The sequence below is a fragment of the Ursus arctos genome, unplaced genomic scaffold (genome assembly GCF_023065955.2).
Source record: "Ursus arctos isolate Adak ecotype North America unplaced genomic scaffold, UrsArc2.0 scaffold_22, whole genome shotgun sequence".
Classification (NCBI taxonomy): domain Eukaryota; kingdom Metazoa; phylum Chordata; class Mammalia; order Carnivora; family Ursidae; genus Ursus; species Ursus arctos.
In genome coordinates, this window is record NW_026622897.1 from 30,311,362 (window position 1) to 30,332,801 (window position 21,440).

The following is a 21,440-nucleotide window of genomic DNA, read 5'->3' on the forward strand; positions in this document are numbered from 1 at the left end:
TACGACCACAACCATTCACAACCTTAGATTATCTCATTTAGTGTGTCCACCGCGCTGTCGATACCCTACTCCTCTAGGCATTCCACTCGTGAGCTGATTTGTCTGAAGCTCTAGTGAAAGTTCTTACAACTCTATTCCCTAATTTCCTCCTCTAGCACTCTCACCAAAGTCCATGAGTACTGTATCCAGAGGAGCTTTATATCCTCATTCACCTTCATCTCCAACTTTCAAACTGTTAAATATCTTTGCTGACGAATCCTCTCCTTATCACAATATATGCCTTTACCCCTCTTCCACAAGTATCACTTTATGAATGCTATCGAAAATGAAAATTCATGTTTCATGCAAATACATGTATTACAGAATTGAATGAAATGAGTGAGGAGTATGTGGTACTGCTAGTGGATGTGAAGGAGCATAGTGGAGGAGAATCCCTCATATCATTTTATGAAATGAAAATATTGAAATAATGAATTATTTTGCATATATATTTGTTAAGTATTAAAATTAGAATTATATACACAGACACATCCATCTATCTGTCATGTCTTTGTATTTTTTGAGAGAATAATTATCAAGTATTTTTCCAGAGGGCACAATTAATCAAATGTGTTTACATTTGTCTTATTCCCACAATTTCAGGACTGATTAGTCAAGACCTGATGGCATGAAAGCCAAAGCTGTCACTCAAGTGGATGTTTTAGAAGTCTGCTGTGCCTCAGAGTAAGAGTTTTGACCCTGAAATCCTGGGTCTAGGGGCACCTGGGATATGACATAAAATTCTCTTAAGCCACACATGTCCAATTTCTCTGGTGTAAATTAAATCTTATAAGAAATCTAGCAGCTGTATTTCCAACCTTCAAAAAAAACTTTTCAAAAGAAATCTATGGCCGAGTGCTTTTACTGGTTGTGACAAGTAACTCATTTTCTACTGTAACCAAACTGGCAAGTGAGGATAATATACAATACTTAAAAATAAATTGGACAGCCTTATAGAAAAGATACTGATACTTAATAATTTGGCAAGGAAAAAAAAAAACTAAAGAGATTGAGAAGATTAGTGTGCTTGTTTGCCTTGACGCTTTTGTGTTTTGTCCCTGCAGACCACTGAGATGCGGAGTCTGTCTGATCAGTTTGCTGATCTGAAATGCACTTTCTCTAGCCTCTGTGGCAGTGTTTTGTTTTGTTTTCTGCAGCTTTTCATCTTTTCTAAAGTCTATACTGACACCGTATGACTTTATCCAAATGTTGTCACCATAAGAACACTGGATTTTATACACAGAGGTATAACAAGGCTTCCAAAGAAGGAGGAAGTGGGGAAATATAGCCATGCCTTAAGAGTTGAACTGCAAAACCCAATGCCGAGTAGCTCACAGCAGAAGTGCAAGATGACCTTCAGGCGTCAGAATGGTCATGGGCGTGCAAAGACTGACTAACATATTTATCACAGATTTAAAGAAAACAATGTGTGACTTAAAAAAAATTATTGGTCAGCTCTGGAAAAGATAAAAGGGGAGGCATGGTGACAAAAATTGGCATGGTCCATGCCTACGAACAATCCAGATCTAGGAAAGAAGCCACCTTAGTTTTTAACCATGATGACCTCACCCTCTTCATTGTGAGGCTGCACAGATAGGATTGTACTCAGTATAGGTTAGACAATGTTCTAAATATTTCATATGCTGCATTATTTAATACGAAGTTAGTTACTATCACCACCCCTATTTGACTAAGGAGCACATTAAGGTTTAGAGAAGTAAAATAATCTGTCTAAGGCTTCCCAGCTAGTAATTGTTAAGGCTGAGATTTGACAGGTGAACTGGTCATTTTGCCCAATGCCACTTAACTTTCATCCAGTCTTCTTGTTCTCCTTCCACATTCATCAAATGACGTTGCAGCTAATTTTTGGCTTGAAATGTCTGTATTTTAGACATAAATATTCCAGCTTTTGTTATGGTTATGTATGGAGGGTAAATTAATGGAATTGCTATTCTGGTTTTATACAGCAATCACATGAGCTTGGTTACTGAAAGGCTCTAGGGACAGATAGGTTCATTCTCAGTAGATGACAAAACTAGGTTTCTAGGGCTGCATGTTTACCAAACGATGATCTAACAATTTAATTGGGTCAAGCAGTTTTCCAAGAAAGCAAAACCAGGTTATGAGAAATAAACCAAGATATTAATTTATTGCTCCGATTTATGTCAGAAAGGAAGGATGAAGGGGAATATAGAGGTCTAACTAGAAGAAAAAGAAAAGCTGATCGAGAGCCTGAAGGCTATCCAAGATTGGTCTTCTGTGTGCCATACTCACTTTTAATTTTTGTTTTGTTCAAGCTGTAACACGGCCGGGGGTAACCTGGTGCATTCTGTCCTCCTATGCAACATGGACCTGTTCCACGCCTACCTGCCGTGGCGACTCAGCCCGTCAGACCTCTCCCAGCGCTGTGCCCGCAGCCAGCCTGCAGCACGTTCCCACGCGGCGCCAGCAACAGTAAGGCAGTGTATCAGCCGCTATTCCTGCATCGGCGCTTTGGCCTGGCCCGGGAGGCCTGCCGCTCCTGCAGACACGAGGTGCTCAAGGAGGTGCACTTCTTCCACGTGCAGGTGCTCTACTCGCTGCTGCGCAGCCATCCCAAACTCAACCTGCCGATCCTATACCTGCTGCTCAGCCCCTGAGCCGTGCTGCGCTTGCGCACGCTGCTGGCACGTGACGACACACCATGTTGAGCACCAGTGGCATGCGTCTGGAGGCTGACCCAAGCCTCGGCGTGGTGCGTGAGGTGTGCTGCAGCCAAGTGCGCATTTCCGAGGCCGCCACACTCAAGCTGCTGCCCTTCCTGAGTGTCACGCTGCCGCTGGAGGCCTGGATCCACAGCATCACCTATGGCTGTGGACGTGGCATGCGCCATAAGGCCAAGGCTGCGTCCGGGCACGTGCTCAGCGGGCACGCGCTCAGCGTCTCCGAGGTCTGGCACCACACGCTGCCCTTCGCCAAGGTCCACCGTGTGCAGGACCTCTGTCCTGGAGCGCAGCAGCTGTGTCCCGGCGCGCAGCAGCTTCTGGAGTACCGGCCCACATCCTCTGAAGGGAAGCAGGGCGACCTCAGCCTGGATCTGGTTCTGCCGTGGGGGCTGAGCAGCTTCAGCTGGGCAGTGCCCACAGCGCCTGCCCCCAGGTCTTAGCAGAGGCCCCCAGTTGTGGTGATGGGGAGGGAGTCGGGGCACACAGGGAGAATAAAGAATAAAAATGAACTCGGGGCACCTATTGGAGGGGCCGGGAGTTTGGGTGTCCTCCCCTGTAGTAGGAACGGACTGAGTCCCCAAAATCCGTGTTACTTTCTCTTTGCTTCAAGATTTCCCCCTTGAGTACTATTTAGGAGCTGGATTCCCATCAGACACACTTTTCATGGAAAGAAAAACCATGTCCCCACTTCCTCTGGGCACAGAGAGTAAGTTCAGACAATTTGGCTCCTACTCAAAGGCTTTCTTCTTTCTACTTTCTTGGGATGCAGCAACCAGCAGCTAAGAAGGAGGACCCAGCACTGTTTGGGACCAGAGGGGCACTGTGGTGAGCTGGCTCTGAAGTCTGTGCTTCCCCCCACCACCCTGGCTCCATGAGAGCCACTGGCATTTATATTCACCTGTATCTTTAGGCAGGAAATCAGACAAGATGCTTCTCATCTATGGTCTCCCCTTAGCCAGTGTCTGCCCTATCTCCCAGGAGCCCACATACCCCCATAACCTGCCCAGGTAAGGTGAACCTTTGATTGTCCTGACAGGAAAATCCTACCTACAAAACTAAACATAATAATTAATCTGTGTGGGGAAGAAAAAAAAAATAACATAAAGAAGTAACATAAAGGAGAATATTGGTTGGTTCTCATTGCAATCCTAATAATTGGCTTTATCCCTAAAATAGAACTATGTTAGTATAAAACATGAGATTGGTAGCTAGTATAAGCCTTAAAGGCAATCCTGCAGACTCACTGTGGAACAAAATTAATTGTGAAGCACCATGTTTATTCCTGGGATGTTTGATGGAAGAGACAAGAAAAGCACTAAGGAAAAAGAAGAGTCTTCAGCCAAGAAAAGACACTCCGTTTTTCTGACTTAAGTCATGAATGTCTATGTAGCACAGCGAGCAAGCTCTATGCAGTACATTTTCGGAAATTCTCAAGCATTTATTTTTTTCAGTTCCTACAGTTTATGATTTGGTAGATTCACAATTAGAAACAAAAGGAAGGGGCGCCTGGGTGGCACAGCGGTTAAGCGTCTGCCTTCGGCTCAGGGCGTGATCCCGGTGTTATGGGATCGAGCCCCACATCAGGCTCCTCCACTATGAGCCTGCTTCTTCCTCTCCCACTCCCCCTGCTTGTGTTCCCTCTCTCGCTGGCTGTCTCTATCTCTGTCGAGTAAATAAATAAAATCTTTAAAAAAAAAAAAAAAAGAAACAAAAGGAAGAGTAGTGTGAACAACAAAAATAAACTCGGGGCACCTGGGTGGCTCAGTTAAGTTCCGATTCTTGATTTCAGCTCAGGTCATCTCAGGGTGGTGAGATGGAGCTCTGTGTAGGGTTCTGTGCTCAGCAGGGAGTCTGTTTCTCTCCCTCTCCCTCAGCCCCTCCCCCATGCTCGCTCTTTCAAAAGTAAGTAAAAATAAATCTTAAAAAAAATAAACTCTGAGTAATATACACTTGAAAACCAGTGTCTTATCACTTTTAGGATTGAACATTGGACAGTTGCAGGGAGGCCATGAGCTTCTAGATGGCTAGATTTAGTTGTATACCAGCAAAGAAAAGAGAAAGGGAACATTGATTCTCCCCTGGATGGAAGTAAGATCACTGGGTAATGCATTCAGAATACACACAAAAATGTGCTCTTTTTACGTATTATTGTGATAACCTCCATAATTTATTATGGGGATAATGGTTATTATGATGGGTTGGGAGAGTATGGACTAGAAGGGAAAACTTTTTTATACTACTGTGTGAAGTGTGGTTCTGTTGGTGGGGGCATCTGTGTATCATACAGGAGCCCCTGCCTTGTGTGACGGCCTGGGATATCACATCAGCTACACAAAATGACACACAGGAAAGGAGGCATCACAAAATGAAACAATTAAGTGGGAGTCAGATTCTGAGTTCCAGTTCTGCTACTAACATGACATACGCCTTTATATAAGTAACCCCATCATGGCTCTTCCATGTAGGAATGTTACACATCATAACAATTCGTAAGAACAGAAGAAACAAATGTCTTTTTCAAAAGCACCCCAAAAAGACAGACCAACAAAACAAGCAAACAAAAATAGTCTTAATTCTAGAATTCTACAATTATGAAAGCTCAGCTATAGAAAATGTTTAGGAGAGAAGATATGTGTGTTTATGTGCATGTTTATATATATGCATGGAACTCTAAAGCAGAGTATTTGGAACGGATGATGGGAAAGAGGAAGGACAGGAAATTTAGTTATCACATGAGAAAGTTTTCTCTGTGATTTTAATCATTTTATTTATTTTTTATTATTTTTTTAGAGACAGAGAGCACATGCCGTGGGGGGGGGGGGGAAAGGGAGAGAGAAGTCTACGCAGACTTCACACTCAGCGAACAGAACCCACCGTGGCACTCAATCTCATGACCCTGAGATCGTGACCTGAGCCGAAATCAAGAGTCAGACGCTTAACCGACTGAGCCATCCAGGTACCCCCGATTTTATTCATTTTAGAACAGGTTCAATAGTGGTTTTTTTTCTAATTTCCTTTTCAGTGTGTGATTATATAGCAGTAGCATTAGTATTTTCAAGGAAGCAGAGTGAGTAGGTAGTTTAGAATGCAGATATATTCATTTTCAAAAGGCAGAGCACTTCTAGATTTTACACAGATGACCTAAAGCCTCATTTTTAATGGTGTGTTCATACCTGTCTTTTCCACATGCATAGGTTAGACCCTATTGTAAGTCCAATACCAAATTGCAAAGTATGTATCATAAAATTTCAAAACATAATAGGCACTGTGATATAGTTTTCACTTTCAGATTGATTCTTTTGGAAAGCAACTAAGGCATGAACAACCTTGTCTTAAGGTGTAATTCACATGAGTTAAAAAAATGAATAGAGCCCACTGTTTTATTAACTTTCACTAGACACCTTTAAACATGATGAAAGGCTCTTACACATGAGTTCAAGTCTCAGGCAGTTTTGCATTGAAAGAGTAATTTATTTTTCATTATTCACTTACTAAAACAAATGCATTTGCAACACAGAGGAGCTATGGATCGACTCTGCTACAGTACCAGTGAGATGGCTATTTCCCAGACATTCCGGTCATTAAAAAAAAAGATCTACATTTCTTTGTTCTGAGCATGATCATGGAAACTTGATGCCAATTTTTCCAGCTGAAATCCATAAGTAGCAGCTGAGATGAGAAACTAGAGAGTGAGTTTTCAAAGTTAGTACTGAGCCAGATAGCAAAGAGCCCTATAACCCAAACAGTAGTTTATCTTTAGACACATTTTACATTTGTCCTGGTATATGCTCTCTGCCAGATTCTGAGTCTAATGACCAGGAATAGTGCATATTTGAAAATACACGTGGAAAACAGTCTTTTAAACAATTACCATGTCTTCTAAGAGTGTTAAATCTCCAGAGCAACAGACCAGGTATACAGAAGCTTACAGCCTGGACAGGCAGGTCTTACTCAGTGGGATTGGTGGAAAAATTTTTAATGCTACTGAAAGTACTTTGGAGAAGTGTCTGCCTCTCCACCTTAACTTCTATCTTTACATTGTATATTCTCCTTTTATTATGGAGGCAACTTCTCATAGAAAGGACCCACAAAAGTGAATCTTGCCCTATCAGTCCTGTTTTATCTTGCTGTTTTGACTTGAGGCCTGTTTCTCAATGTTCCACATCCCTGAATTTTTGTATTAAGAACTCTGCCTCAAATCGTTTGGAAGAATTGGAAGATGAGATGCAGATAAATAATCTAGAACAATGTATCATCGAGTAGGCAGTCACGGAATATTGGCCTCTGCCAGCCACCTGCACCTCTCTGCTTTGAAATTTCCAGAAGATAGCACAGTGTTTCCAACGTGGTCCTTCTAGAGGGAAGCCTGGTTCCTTGCCTTACATATTCAGCTCTGTTAGTAGACTTATTCTTTTCCGTTAAACCCATGTGACAACATGCAAGGATGCAGTAAAGCATCCTTTATGAAAGCACATTGAACACACATAAATAGAAGTTTTATTCCAGCAAGGTTTCAGAAGAGAAACTGTAAGAACATTAGAGGAGAACACCTAAGGTATAGCACCTGACCCCAAATAGGAAAAAAGAAAAATGGGGGTAGTGATGGATAAAACTATCCTATTAAAGATGTTTGACATCTAGTCCTCATGTCTTAAGAATTCACAGAAACAGGAGAATGGTGGCTGTCAGGGGCCAGGAGTGAGAGAAATGGGGAGATGTTGGTCAAAGGGTATAAACTTCCTTTGGTTCTTAGGATCTAAATAGGTTCTTAGGATCTAAATATACGGCATGGTGACTATAGTTAACAATACTATATCATATACTTGCAAGTTACTAAGAGAGTACATCTTAAATGCTCTGAACACACAAAAAGTGGTAATTATGTGATGGGATGGAGGCGCTAGCTAACCTTATTTGGTGATCATTCCCTGATATATGTGTATTGAAGTATCAAATCATCACCTTCTCCACTTTAAGCTTACACAGTATTATGTATACAGCCATTAAGAAAAATAATTCACCAGTTGGATTAGTCCTTATAAGATTATCCAAATTAAAAATACTTAGATAATTTATCAATACGATGTATGGGCATTTTGTGAGAAGCAAAACTTACTAAACCTCTTGATAAATACCTGCCTGTGATACTGCTTTACCAAATACCATGGACACTTATAAATTCCCAGTGGATTGGGCAAAGAACCTGAACACAATGTGTGAAGTTAGGATAAAGAATCAACAATCTTAATACCCTACATATATGGAGTTGAAGAGAACTGATTGGACTTTCTCATAATATCACCATGTACATCTTAATTTTCATAGTCCCAGTATAAGGAGGTCTCATTTTACCCCATTTAATGGATAAGGCCCTTAAGACTCAGAGAATTTCAGTATTTTTCTAGTTTTATTGAGAAATAATTGATATACATCAGTGTATATGTTTTAGGTATATGGCATGATGGTATACGATTTACATATCTTATAAAATGGTTACCACAGTAGGTTTAGTTAGCACCCATCATCCCCTAGAGGTACAGTAAAAAGAAAAGAAAAATTCTCCTTGTTATGAGAAAGAACTCCTAGAATCCACTCTGTTAACAACTTGCCTATATATCACACAGCAGTATTAACTATAATCATCATGCTATATGTTACATTCTTACTACTTATTTACCGTATGACTCGAAGTTTGTACCTTTTAACCACCTTCCTCCAAATTTTAGTATTTTTGTCAGGCCACAAAGTAGAGAAAACTGGAATTGAAATAATCTACCTATAGTTTACTGTTCTTTGAACTTAGTCTATAAACAAAAAAGCTTTTTTTTTTTTTTTATTTAACTTGATCACTCAGTGTCCCGTGATAGCCCCAGTATCAACTTCATGTTCACAAAGGATCCTACAATCCTGCATGCATGAGAAGAGACTAAACCCACGCCCTGGGGTCTAACCCGCACCTGATCACGGCCAATGTGGTCTGTATTTTTATGCAATGCATAAAAGGTAAGAAAAGATAAATAGCTCCCCCTGTTGAAAGCTTCACTCATAAGCCTTTGCTTTCCTATGCCTGCGGCTATATCCCAACACACCATTCTCTCATACTTGGGTGCCTACAGGGTTCTTTTTTCCCCTGTATTCAGTATCTCCCATTTTCTGTTAAAGGAACTCGAGTCATCCTCCAATAGTCACTAAAACATCATGTGGAGTCTTCCCTGTTTCTTCTACACTGTTATTAAAAAAAAAAAAGTCCTGCTTCGTTTCACTAGAATTTTATCACACCTTTATTATAGAACTTTGTACACTGTAATCTCGTTGCTTGTGCAGTTCTACGTCTGCTTTCCTACTCTATTCAAATTGATTTGGGAAGTAATTCTGCAACACATAATACTACTTCTAAGATATAATTTCATTGATATGGGAAAACAATCACGATATATAAGCTTACATAATTCAAATTACAAGCAGGCCAGAGAAAACACAGCAAAATATTTACAATTATACCACTGAATAGTGGAATTTGGGTGACATTTTTCTTCTTGTTTATCTTATTTCCAATTTTTCAACACTATATTATTTGCATACTAAAAGTGAGAGATAGTTGAGATGCTTATATTATTTTCATCACTGATCAAATTCTGTATGAAAAAACACAATCTGCTTTAACTCACTAACTCAAATAATAAGGAATAAAGAGAATCTTTAACACAATGTAAGGGAAGTGAATTGTAGAGACTAATGTCTAGGTAAGAAAAAACTAGACCTTGCAAAGAGTTCAAAGAATAACTGAGATTTGGAATAACTGAAATTATTCAACTAGAGAAAAAATTACTATTGACTAATTATATAAAAGATAAAGACATATAATTTATGATGACTAACAGTTGTCTATCTCTATGGAGGACTAAATTTTTAAAAAGAGGAAAGTAGGAAGGAAAGGAAGAAAGGAAAGAAAGAAAAGAAAAAAAAGAAAAGAAACAAGACTGAAAGGGATTGAAACAATATATAAGGAAGACTTTTCTGACAGTGAAAACTATTAAGTACTATACCAGATTGCTAATGGAATAAGGAAATATTTATTAAGGCCTTTAAAACCAGCCCAGAATAATTTTCAAATTGGCATGTGTGCAGACAGGGGGATGCTTAAGTTGACTTTTAAAGGTCCTTTGCAGTGCTTTGTTTTTATAGTATGATGGATTTTATAGGAATAACACCTATTTCTCATATGACACTAAGTGATTCATTCAAGACTTTCCAGAAGCCAAAAAGCCCTATCCCCAGTCCTCTGCTGACATGTAGTTTTTATTTTCTAAATCTCTAAGGTGGAAAATAGATTTCTTAAATGTAGGCACTGGGATTTTAACAATCTCTTAAAGCTCTTACATTTTGAATTCCCAGCTAAGATCAAATTCATTTTATGCTCTACTAAATGCATATCATCTCCGAAAAGCAATTTTTAGTCTTTACAATCTAACCTTTCCTCTTCCTGTCTTCCACTTTGACTCCCCTACTGGCAAGACCAGTTTTAGTCCAAGATGCATTTTAGACCCTGGTTTCTTATTCATTTAGACTATGACAGAAAATGCACTGTCATTTGTTGAAAAGGAAATTGAGAAGATGAGTAATGAGATGTGAAGAAGATCTTATATTTACTTCACACTGTCCATATTGTTTGTCATTCTTCCTTATGATTGAATAATATCTAAGACTGAAATGTTGATACTATTTCCCCAAGTTTAATTAACATTGCCTTGATTGACTAATGCACAATTTCATTTTTTCTCATAATATGATTTCCTCTCTAAGAAAACATCTCTCAAAAGACTTAAGAGCACTTACTCTCCCATTTCTCATTAATAATATCCTTTTATTAACAGCCGTTGCTGTTTTAGGATCCCTGGAATGTAAAATACATGGGGGAAAGAATTTAAAAATGGATAAACACTATAACTATTTTTTGGAAAAAAATGTTTTACGTCTCTTAATCTACCCAAATTTAGAGTAGCTACAGTACTGTCTTTAACCCCTTGGTAGCTTACATGTTTAAAAAAGAAGTGCTTAGCCTTTTTTTTTTTTTTTCAAGGTGGAATAGGAATAGAGACAGAGGGACTATTTTCCTAAGAGTTAATTCCAAAATCATGATTTTAATGGAAATCATTCATTCATAATCTTTATTCTATAAAGAACTAATAAAGCAGGTATTAGATATGTCATTTTATCTTTATCATAGCTAATTATTTTCCATATTTACAAACCATATGAAGGAAATCATTTGACCAGACTGGCAATCATTAGAGTCCTGATTATTTCTTGAATTAAAAGGATTAGGAACTGTGCTAAGAAGATAGACAAGGAAATAGGAAACTTCAGTTGACCGTTGAACAACACAGGTTTGAACTGTGAGGGTCCACTTATATACAGATTTTTTAACAGTACTATAAACATATTTTCTCTTCTTTATGATTTTTTCTTTTTTTTTAAGTAGACATATAGTTGACACACAATATTATATTAGTTTCGGGTGTACAACATAGTGATTCAAAAAGACCATACATTATGCTATGCTCATCTGCTACCCCCATTTCACACTATTATAATATCATTGACTGTATTCCCTATGCTGTACGTTTCATCCCCATGACTTATTCATTCCATAATTGGAAGTCTTTGTCACCCACTCCCCTTCATCAATTTTGCCCATCTCCCCACCATCCTTCTTTCTGGCAACCATCAAATTGTTTTTTGTATTAATGGGTCTGTTTCTGCTTTTTGTTTTTTTGTTTCATTTTTTAGATTCTCTATATAAGTGAAATCATATGGTATTTGTATTTCTCTGTCTTATTTCACTTAGCATTACACCCTTTAGATTAATCTTTCTTACGATTTTTTAAAAGATTTTATTTATTTGAGAGAGAGAGAAAGAGAGTGTGCACACACAAGTGGTGGGGGGAGGGGAAGAGTGAGGAGCAGACTCCCTGCTGAGCAGGAGCCCTAAGAGGGGGGGGCTTGATCCCAGGATCCTGGGATCATGACCTGAGCCAAAGGCAGATGCTTAACTGACTGAGCCACCCAGGCTCCCCTCTTACGATTTTCTTAATAATGTTTTCTTTTCTCTACTTACTTTATTATAAAAACAGTATATAATACATATACAAAATATGTGTTAATCAACTATTTATGTCCTCAGTAAGGTTTCTGGTCAATAGTTGGCTATTAGTAGCTATGTTTTTGAGGAGTCGAAAGTTACATACACATTTTCCACTACATGGGGATCAGTGTTCCTAACCCCTCATGTTGTTCGAGGACCAACTATATAACATAATGTGATAATGTCAGGGTACAGTATGGCTCTATGAAATGTCCAAGAGCCTATATTCTGAAAATGTTCTTACAGGAAATAAAAGTATACTGAGACCTGAAAAATGAGTAAGAGCCAATAATGCAAAAAAGCAAAGGGACATGGAAAGCAGGAGAGTGAAGCTCTGCAGATAGAACAAGAGTGGAAGGAAGACTGTAGGTGGCTATGTGTGAATTCCCAAAACCACCCCTGGACCAGCACCATGGGTAGCACCTGGGAAGAATGGGTAAAGTATTCAAATTCTGCAGGCCCATCCCAGATCAAATGAATTAGAAACTTCCTGTTTAGAACTCATCAGTCTGTGTTTTAACAACCAATCACTCCATGTCACTCTAATGCCAACTAAAGTGTGAAAAACACTGTGTAAGAGGAAGTGAAATTCAATTGGTGAGATTATACGATACCCAAAAGTGGATTAAGATTAGCCTTGCAAAATGAGCAATAAGAACCAGAAAAATCAAGACCTTATCTATCACACACCAGGACAATGATGACCCATAGCCATTCATCCCCATCACTTCCTTGGAGGAGCTGTCCCTGACTACCCTATCTAAAGCAAGCCCACTGGCCACTTTTTCCCACAAACCAAATTTTACTTGTGTCACAGAACTCATCACTACCTTATACTTTCTTATTTCTTTGCTTTTGTTTGTTTGGGCTTATCTTCTTTCACTGAGATGTAAGATCCCTGGGGACAGAGCCCTTGTCTGTCTTGTTTTATACTGAATTTCCAAGGTTTAGAACACTGGTTGGTACATAGTAGATACTCAGTAAATGTCTGTTGAATGAATGGATCAATGTATAAGTCACTAGGGATGTAGAGGTGAGAAAGAAAGACCCAGGTCCTGATCTCCTGGAGCTTATTTTCTAGTTTACATGACTAAATTTGCATTTAGATAGCATTTAGATTGCTGTAGGATAACAGGGGGAAAACCAGAGACAGGAAAACTAATTCCAATGCTGTTGCTGCCATCAATGTCCGAGGTAATGATGACCTCTAATAGAGAAATGCCAATGGGGGTGGAAAGAAATAGATAAAGTTATAACACATTTGGGAGATGGAATCAGGAGTCTTCTGTGATTGATAAAATATAAGAAGGAGTCAAGGGATGAAGGGATGAATTCTGGCTTAAGCCACTGAAAGACAGAGACATTTGTAAAGAAAGGGAACAGAGAGAAAATGCAAGCAGGGCTGCAAAAATTGTATGGGGCATACAGACACTAAAAAATTAAATTTTTTTACTTGAAATTCACATTTAACTAAATGTCCTGTATTTTTATTTGATAATAAAATACAGCACAAAATTAAATAAAAGCTTGGTGAAATGTCATGTACTAATCAAGCCAAATTCCTTATTAGACAAATCCAAATGGTAAAGTGAACACTGAAACATTTAGTTCAGATTATTCAAGGATTTCATTCACTAACAAAAGACATTGGGTTGCCTTAAGTTCCCAAGAATTGTGCACTTGTGTATCTTTTACATAGGAAACTAGGGATAGCTAGGGAGCTATTTTTGTTACTCAATATTTTAAAATAATTACTTCTATATACATGGAAAGTAGATGAAGAAGATTGAAAGATTTTGCCAAGCACCCTATTGTGTAAGTTTAGATATTGCCAAACTAGATTCCGCCGCTTGAATATCCTCCCTCAGAAAATGGATTTTTGTTCTAGTGAGGTCCTTAGGGGGAAGAACATCTAGGCAGAGGAAACAGTTTGATGCTATTGTGGTTATGGTTACATAAACCTTTAGATTCATTTAATACTTTACAATGTTGAAAACATTTTCCCATTAATTCGACTTTATTTAAAGCTTCCAGTAACTCAGGGGGTCGTTGGGATTTATCTCCTTTTGAACAGAGGAGTTACATGAGATTTTTTAAGATTTGATGGTTTTTCTTGAGATCACATTTCTAGAAAGTGGAAGAGATAACACTCACCCAGCACTTCTGGCAATAAGTTCAGAATTCAGGGCACCTGGGTGGCTCAGTCTGTTAAGCATCAGACTCTTGATTTTGGGACAGGTCATGATCGCAGGGTGGTGGGATTGAGCCCTTCATCAGGCTCTGTGCTGGGCGTGGAGACTGCTTAAGATTCTCTCTCTCGTGGGGCACCTGGGTGGCTCAGTCGTTAAGCGTCTGACTTTGGCTCAAGGTATGACCCCGGTGTTCTGGGATCGAGCCCCACATCAGGCTCCTCCTCTGGGAGCCTGCTTCTTCCTCTCCCACTCCCCCTGCTTGTGTTCCCGCTCTCATTGCCTGTCTCTATCTCTGTCAAATAAATAAAATCTTTAAAAAAAAAAAAAAGATTCTCTCTCTCTCCCTCTGCCTCTTACCACCCTCTCTAAAAACAAATTTTAAAAAATAAGTTCAGAATTCAATTTCAAGGCAAAGTTAAAGGAGGAGAAATAATATAAATGTAACAATATGTGTACCCACAGAGATGTGGTTTCCCAGTGCAATCAGATGGCTATCTGAATACATGCATCCAAAGACTTGTGCAGCAAGGTGGCTATGGTGAAAAGCTTTCACAGAATTGCCTCTCAGATATTACAGAAGTGATACTTGGGGGACAAGAATTTTTTTCTTTACCCATTGTCAAGTGATGGTGGGACACCATTAACCTATCAGATTAGCCAGTAGTAGCTGCTAACCTGAATATCTGAAGCAAAGAGTTAATGCCAGTAAAAGCTGCCATTGCTAAAAGCTCAGAAGAACAGGACAGTGGCCAGAAACGATCATTAAAGGAGTCAACATGAGCTGGAGAAGCTGAGGAAAACTGTTGGAAAACCCCTTGTAGGCAGAAGGTACAATGAGAGAGATGGAGTTGCAGGAAAAGGAAACCTATTTGTCCACCATCACTGCCTGATTGACCATTCCAGTGAGAATGGCAGTTTTAAGGAGGAGAAAAACACATCCTCTCTATTTATCAGAGTGAAAGTGGACATCATCAATCTACTGCTATGTCCCTCATTAAGGAGTGAGAGTAAAAAGTACCCACTATGGGCCGAGGTCATTTTGAGGACCTGCATTTCCAGCAGAGAGATCATGAAAGTTCACAACCCAGGTGGACAGGAAACAGGGACAGAGCCCGACAGCCTGTAGGCCCTCAAAATACACTTCCGCAGGCTCTGAGCCCTTAGACTGTTTCCTCCAGTAATAAATAGAGGGGTAGGTTGGACAAGGTTGTCTTTAAATATTTTGAAAAGGCATAAAGATTCTGTAGGTGCCCCTACAGTCAATTTCCAGGCATGAGTTGAGGCAAGTGCATACAGGTCCAAGTCTGCCCCTTCTTAAATTAGATCAGCTCTTCTATATCCACAAAGGGATTTGGCATATGAGTTTGTTTGAAGTTTACTTCCTGTGGCTATAAAATTGAAAAATATCTAGACTACGTCATTTCAAACTTTTCTTCTAACTTGAGAATCTGCATTCACCAGCAGATAGGTTATTCTGGTCTGGTTCCAAAATTCTCCAAGTTCAGAATGCCAGCACATTCTATTATGTTTCATCCTTTCCCCTCTTCGCTGCTTCCCCTAGTCTCTCACTCTCTTTCTTTCTTCCCACTCCCACCCCCAGATTTTCCCAGTGACTGTAAATTCTATTATTATTTCTTGATTTCGCATTTGCTTGGCATTTGTCTGCCATTCCCCAATCGACCTCAGGTTTGCAGGGAAGGCTCCAGCTGGAAAAATAAGCTTCCTGTTCAAGCCCATCCTGTTTCTAATCTGCTGCCGTTGTAAGAAATTCCCTTCAGGGATTTCTTTACTTCCTATTGCTTTGCCTTTTCTGCTATAAACCTCACAAATATTAATCTCTCCTGGTCCCCATTTTCCCTTACCGCCTAACTTTTTTTTTCTTTTAGTCTAAAATGCCTGCCAGTACTTTTCACACTTCATCATGTCTCCAGGAATACTGGCCCTAGGTCAGAGCCAGAGGCTGCAACTTGACAAACTGTGTTGCAAGGTGGTTTTCCCTTCACACTGTCTGCAGCTGTCATCTTCTCTCCAGTCCCCAAACTGCAAATTAGCCAGTGTCGGCAGGGGATCATGGGATTTTGTAATTCCTATTCATTAAACAAAGAAGAAGAAGGTTGTAGCTTCTCCCCTCCCCCTATTTCTAGAAAAATAATTAGCCCATAAATCTATATTCTTTTCTGTTTTCTCTATATGAGATTTTGATTCATAGAATCAGAAATCACGCTAGAGGAGCTGAATAGCCTCTCTTGGAGAAAAATTATTTACAAATAACACTTTGACTATAAGAATTGTATATTATCCTTTAACGGAAAACATATCTGCTACACCAATATTGTTGAGTATTTAAATTTTCCTTTGGGTGATTGTGGTAACCATGATGACTCCAGGACAGAGAGAAGTGTGAGCTTTCTTTATTTAGAAATTCAGAAATTTAGAAATTTAGCCATCAAAATTTCTCTAGCAAATTGTCAAGTCAAAAAAAATTAAAAGCACAATTTTCTATATTCTAGACCCTATGTTCTATTAGCATCCAGTTTAAAACCAATGCTGAGACCATTGATGGTTAGGGATTGAACTTTGTTTTACAAACTCATGTGGAATAAACTTTAGAAATTGCTGAAATTCAAATATGATTTTTGAGTATAAACAGAATGTTGTTTAGTTCAAAGTCTTTAACAGCCAGCCCTAACTGGTTATTGTTAAGTGTTCTGTTTTTCTAGAACTTTTGCCATAATCAGTCATTTTTAAAATAAGTTTGTCATAAGTTTTTACAATAGACTTTTACATATTCTCATCTAATAGAAATACCAAAAGTTTATAAATATCTATTGAGTTACTACTATGTGCAAAGAAATGTACTAGGTACTTGAAATGCAATAGAGAATAATATTGACTTCATCGTATACTTCTGAGTTAAGATATTAGATGAATAATTACGAAAAAAAAAAGTCCTCTAAATTAAATTGTCTGAATTTTATAATTTCTCTATCTAGTGTTTGGGAAAGAAAAAAATAAAATGAAGTTGTATTTATTAGCTTTTATCCATGAGTATGGAAAAGGAATTACTTCCATATTTGCAATGATGGTCTATACCATATCTAAAACTGAAGATATATCTAGGTCTTCAAATCCTAAAAATTACATATAAAGTCTGGACTTATAAGTCATATATAAAGCATGAACACTTAAACACTTTCTTACTATGATTTTTGCCTATAATTTAGGATGAGACAAGTCTTCTATAAAACAAAACATAAGTCAGTAATTGCACACTGCTCCCCATTTGAACTGAGGCATGGAGAAATGTGTGTAACCTTCAGTGAAACCCAGTGGAAAGTCAATGGAAAATTACATGAAAATATGAACACAGAAATGGAAAGAAAGATAGATAGGTAAAATGGAAATAGACAAAAGAAAATGCACTCAGTGTGCTTTGTATACTAAAGATATACTGTACCTGTATAACTAAGACTCTAAAATGAGGATTTAACTGCTTGGCTCTGTTTTATAAAACTTAGTGATGGTATAGGGCGCCTGGGTGGCTCAGTTGGTTAAGAGATTGCCTTCACATCAGGTCATGATCCTGGAGTCCCAGGATTGAGTACCACATTGGGCTCCCTGCTCAGCAGCGAGTCTGCTTCTCCCTCTGATCCTCCCCCCTCTCATGCTCTTTTTCTCTCTCTCAAATAAATAAATAAAATCTTAAACAACAACAACAACAACAACAACAACAACTGAGTGATGGTAAAACTATTAGCATCTGTTGGCTTAATTTTGGAGATAATAATGATATCCACCTCATAATGTTATAAAGATTAAATATGAATGAGAGAATTGTTTAAACTATAAGCTACAATAGTTATTTTTGGTACTTTTATCCTCATCACGTAATCAGATTGCCACCAGAATTCCATGACCCAAAATTATCCAGCTAGCAGTGAGACTATTACAAGGCCACAGCAAATGGATAAGAGCCCTTATGTTACTATCCTTCATCTCTCATAACTCACATTAGGGTAAGTGATTATCATCTCTATCAACCACTACTTTCTGAGGGCAGGTGACTATCTTTCTGGCACAAAGTAGGAATCTCATAATCAAGTTCATGCTTGCAGAAACTGTAAGCCGTTAACGAATGTATGAGTAAATGGTGCGTCTCTATGTCCACCCACCACTTTGAGGGACTTTGATTAGACAGCCAATTGATTCTTAAGGTTAGACCCTTTTTAGGGACAGAGAGGAGAGAGTTGTTTTATAAAACTATCCGAAGTGCTCTAAATAAAAAGCAGAGCGGTTTGGAAATTGAAATAAAGGCTGAAACACTATCAATTTAACCCACTGTGTCTAAGCTTTTCCAGGACACTGCTGAGATCACACCTGGTTGTGAGAGCTCAGTTTAAAAAAAAGAAAAAGTATAGCATCTGGTTTCATGAGTCTGAAAACAGGAGAGATTTATGAAGACAGCTATATATATATATATATATTACTTTTACAATATCATATTTGGGAAGACTGGGTTCCACGGTATGTCTAACCCAATACTCTTTACTTTCCTGGCTCTTCAGAGCTGTGATAAGCACTGGATGCTTACCAAGCTTCGTTACTATTCTGTAACTTTTGAAGTTCATTTGATCTGTGTTACATAGCAATAGCTAATATTTTATATATGTAGAACACTGGCATGAACGTGAGATTTTCAGACTCATAAGAAGTTCAACAGGTCAAGCCCTGAACTGTCAGAGAGTTTGCTTAGGCTTCATATCAGGAACATCTTCAGGAAGGCAAGGAAGCCTCATAGAGACAGTGTAATCTTGTGACACAAATTGAGATTTGCTAATGTACACTTTATAGTATCCTTTCTTATTTTTTTAAAAGATTTATGTATATATTTTAGAGAGAAAGAGTTGGGGGGAGGGGCAGAGAGAGGGAGAGAGAATCCTCAAACAGACTCCCAGCTGGGGCTCGACCCTGAGATCATGACCTGAACTGAAGTCAAAAGCTGCTCACGCAACCAACTGAGCCACCCAGGTGCCCCTATAACATCCTTTCTTTTTGTCACAGTTCTCAGGTTCACTGCATACTAGGTGTGGAGGAAGCAGAATAAAATATAAGTATTTTTCTTAAAAAGATTTCTTCTTATATAATGGAGGTTAGGTCTGTGCAATATAATGCTAATGTTAGGACAGAAATCATTACTGAGCGACAAATGCCAGCGTGTACAGGCAGTGCAATGTACAGGCATAGATAAACATGCGGATAGATGACAAGAATAGTTTAAATGATGCAGCAATCAAAGCAGACTATGAATAATAATTTTTTTTAAAAAAAGAGTGAACTATGAAAAGATTAATAAAGAAAATTAAAGTAAGAAAGGCACATAGAAAGGAAAATATGTTGCTGTGGCTACTGAAGATTTCAAGTGAGAAAAAAGAATTTTGAATGGATAAAATTCCAGAATGTATAAAAATAAACATTGTAAGATGACTTCGATATCTACAGTTAATTCAGCAACTAGGTGTTAAGGTCTATAAAAGAAGAAATCAAACATTTCATTAAAAATAAATGTTTGCCTCTATGGCGTCAGATAAACTTACTCCATTATATATTTATTGAGCATTTATTTTGCCCGTCTATGGTTCCACAAGATACAACAGTAAACAAGATGAAGCTAAAGTTCTAGAACAATAAATAGAACCCCAAACAAGTAAGCAATGAAATACACTTAAAAACACAAAATTTTTAGCTAAAGATATTTTGAAATAAAATAAAAAGTGATGCTGTGATAGAGGGACTGGGTTGGGAGTTGGAAACATACTGAAAGGGAACAGAAAAGGTCCTTCCTGAGAACCTGAGAGCTGAATGACCAGAAGGAAGCAGCAGTGAAAATGTCTGGGAGAGGCAAAGGTAAAAGCAAGAGCAAGGACCCTGAAGCAAAATATGTGGCCAGGTTGGAAGAAGACCAGAATGACCTATGCTAGTGAGTGGTCCAAGGTGACATTGAAGAGATAGGAAGAAACTAGATCCCTCAGGGTCTGAGAAGACTGCAGTAAGGAGTGTAGGTTTTGATTCAAATCCAGCATAAAAATATAAGTTTTAGGGGCGCCTGGGTGGCACAGCGGTTGGGCGTTTGCCTTCGGCTCAGGGCGTGATCCTGGCGTTATGGGATCGAGCCCCACATCAGGCTCCTCCGCTATGAGCCTGCTTCTTCCTCTCCCACTCCCCCTGCTTGTGTTCCCTCTCTCACTGGCTGTCTCTATCTCTGTCAAATAAATAAGTAAAATCTTTATATATATATATATATATATATATATAAAGTTTTAGGCCAATGACATGATCTAATTGGTATTTTAAAAATAAGATCACTTTAGCCACTGTTGTATAGAAAAGGGGGACCCATTAGGAGACCAATAGATTGAGACTAGCTAGTAATCTGGGACAGAAATATCAATGATATAAACAAGGGTGGTATGATACAGACAGAGGAAGTGGGTAAATGAAAAGCATATTTTGGAGACAGAATTGCCAGGCCAGCTGCTGAGGGAAGGGAGGATGCAGAAAAGAGAAACCAAGGGTCATTTCCTGGTTTGGGTTGAACACCTGGGTGGATGGTTGTGGAATCTGCTGATATGAGGAACAAGTGAAGGGAAAGAGGGGCAGTAAAATGTCCTGCCTGAGGTATGTTAACCGAAAGACTGTCTGTCTCAAAATAGATGTTAAAAAAAAGGTAGGAGAAAAATAAATCTTAAAAGAGATATTTATGAGGAAAGAACAGGGACTCACTCATCATATCTTTTTTGGAAAATGAGGTCATTCTCCATATAACATTCATTTGAAACAGATTTCTGTTTAGATGCTGATGTTCCGTCTAGAATCTACATGGTTGGGGGGATTCTCTCTCTCAAATTTAGCATTCATAACAACAAAACGAGCTATTTCTAAGCTGTCTTCTACTACTACAGCTTCTACTTCTACTCTGACAACCAGGCGACTTAAAATGATATATTTGCAGAATCAAGTAAAATACTTTACTTTTTTGAGAATGGCAATAGGCATATTTTTAGAGCTTAGTAGCATATTTGGTATGCAAATAATTTCTCATCGATGGCAATCTAAGTATATGTTTTAGAGTTAAGAATAGGAAGATTTCCTAAAATACAAACTCTTCTTGGCATAAAGTTTCCTTATTTGATATGCTGAGCAAAGTTTTATGAAGAGCCATTCATAAATATTTTTAAATGACTTCTGCCTATTTGCACTGAGTATTTTTCATAATATTTTCACATTCAATGATTCAACTTTAATAACACACTTGATGTTAAACAGTTGCATGGAAATGATGTATTTTAACAAGCTTGATTT

General features: G+C 38.5%; 1 pseudogene; it reads left to right on the plus strand.

Annotated features, from left to right (window-relative positions):
- Positions 1-667: 667 nt before the first annotated feature.
- Positions 668-3,184, plus strand: LOC113259735 (carbohydrate sulfotransferase 6-like; annotated as a pseudogene).
- The last annotated feature ends 18,256 nt before the right edge of the window (positions 3,185-21,440 follow it).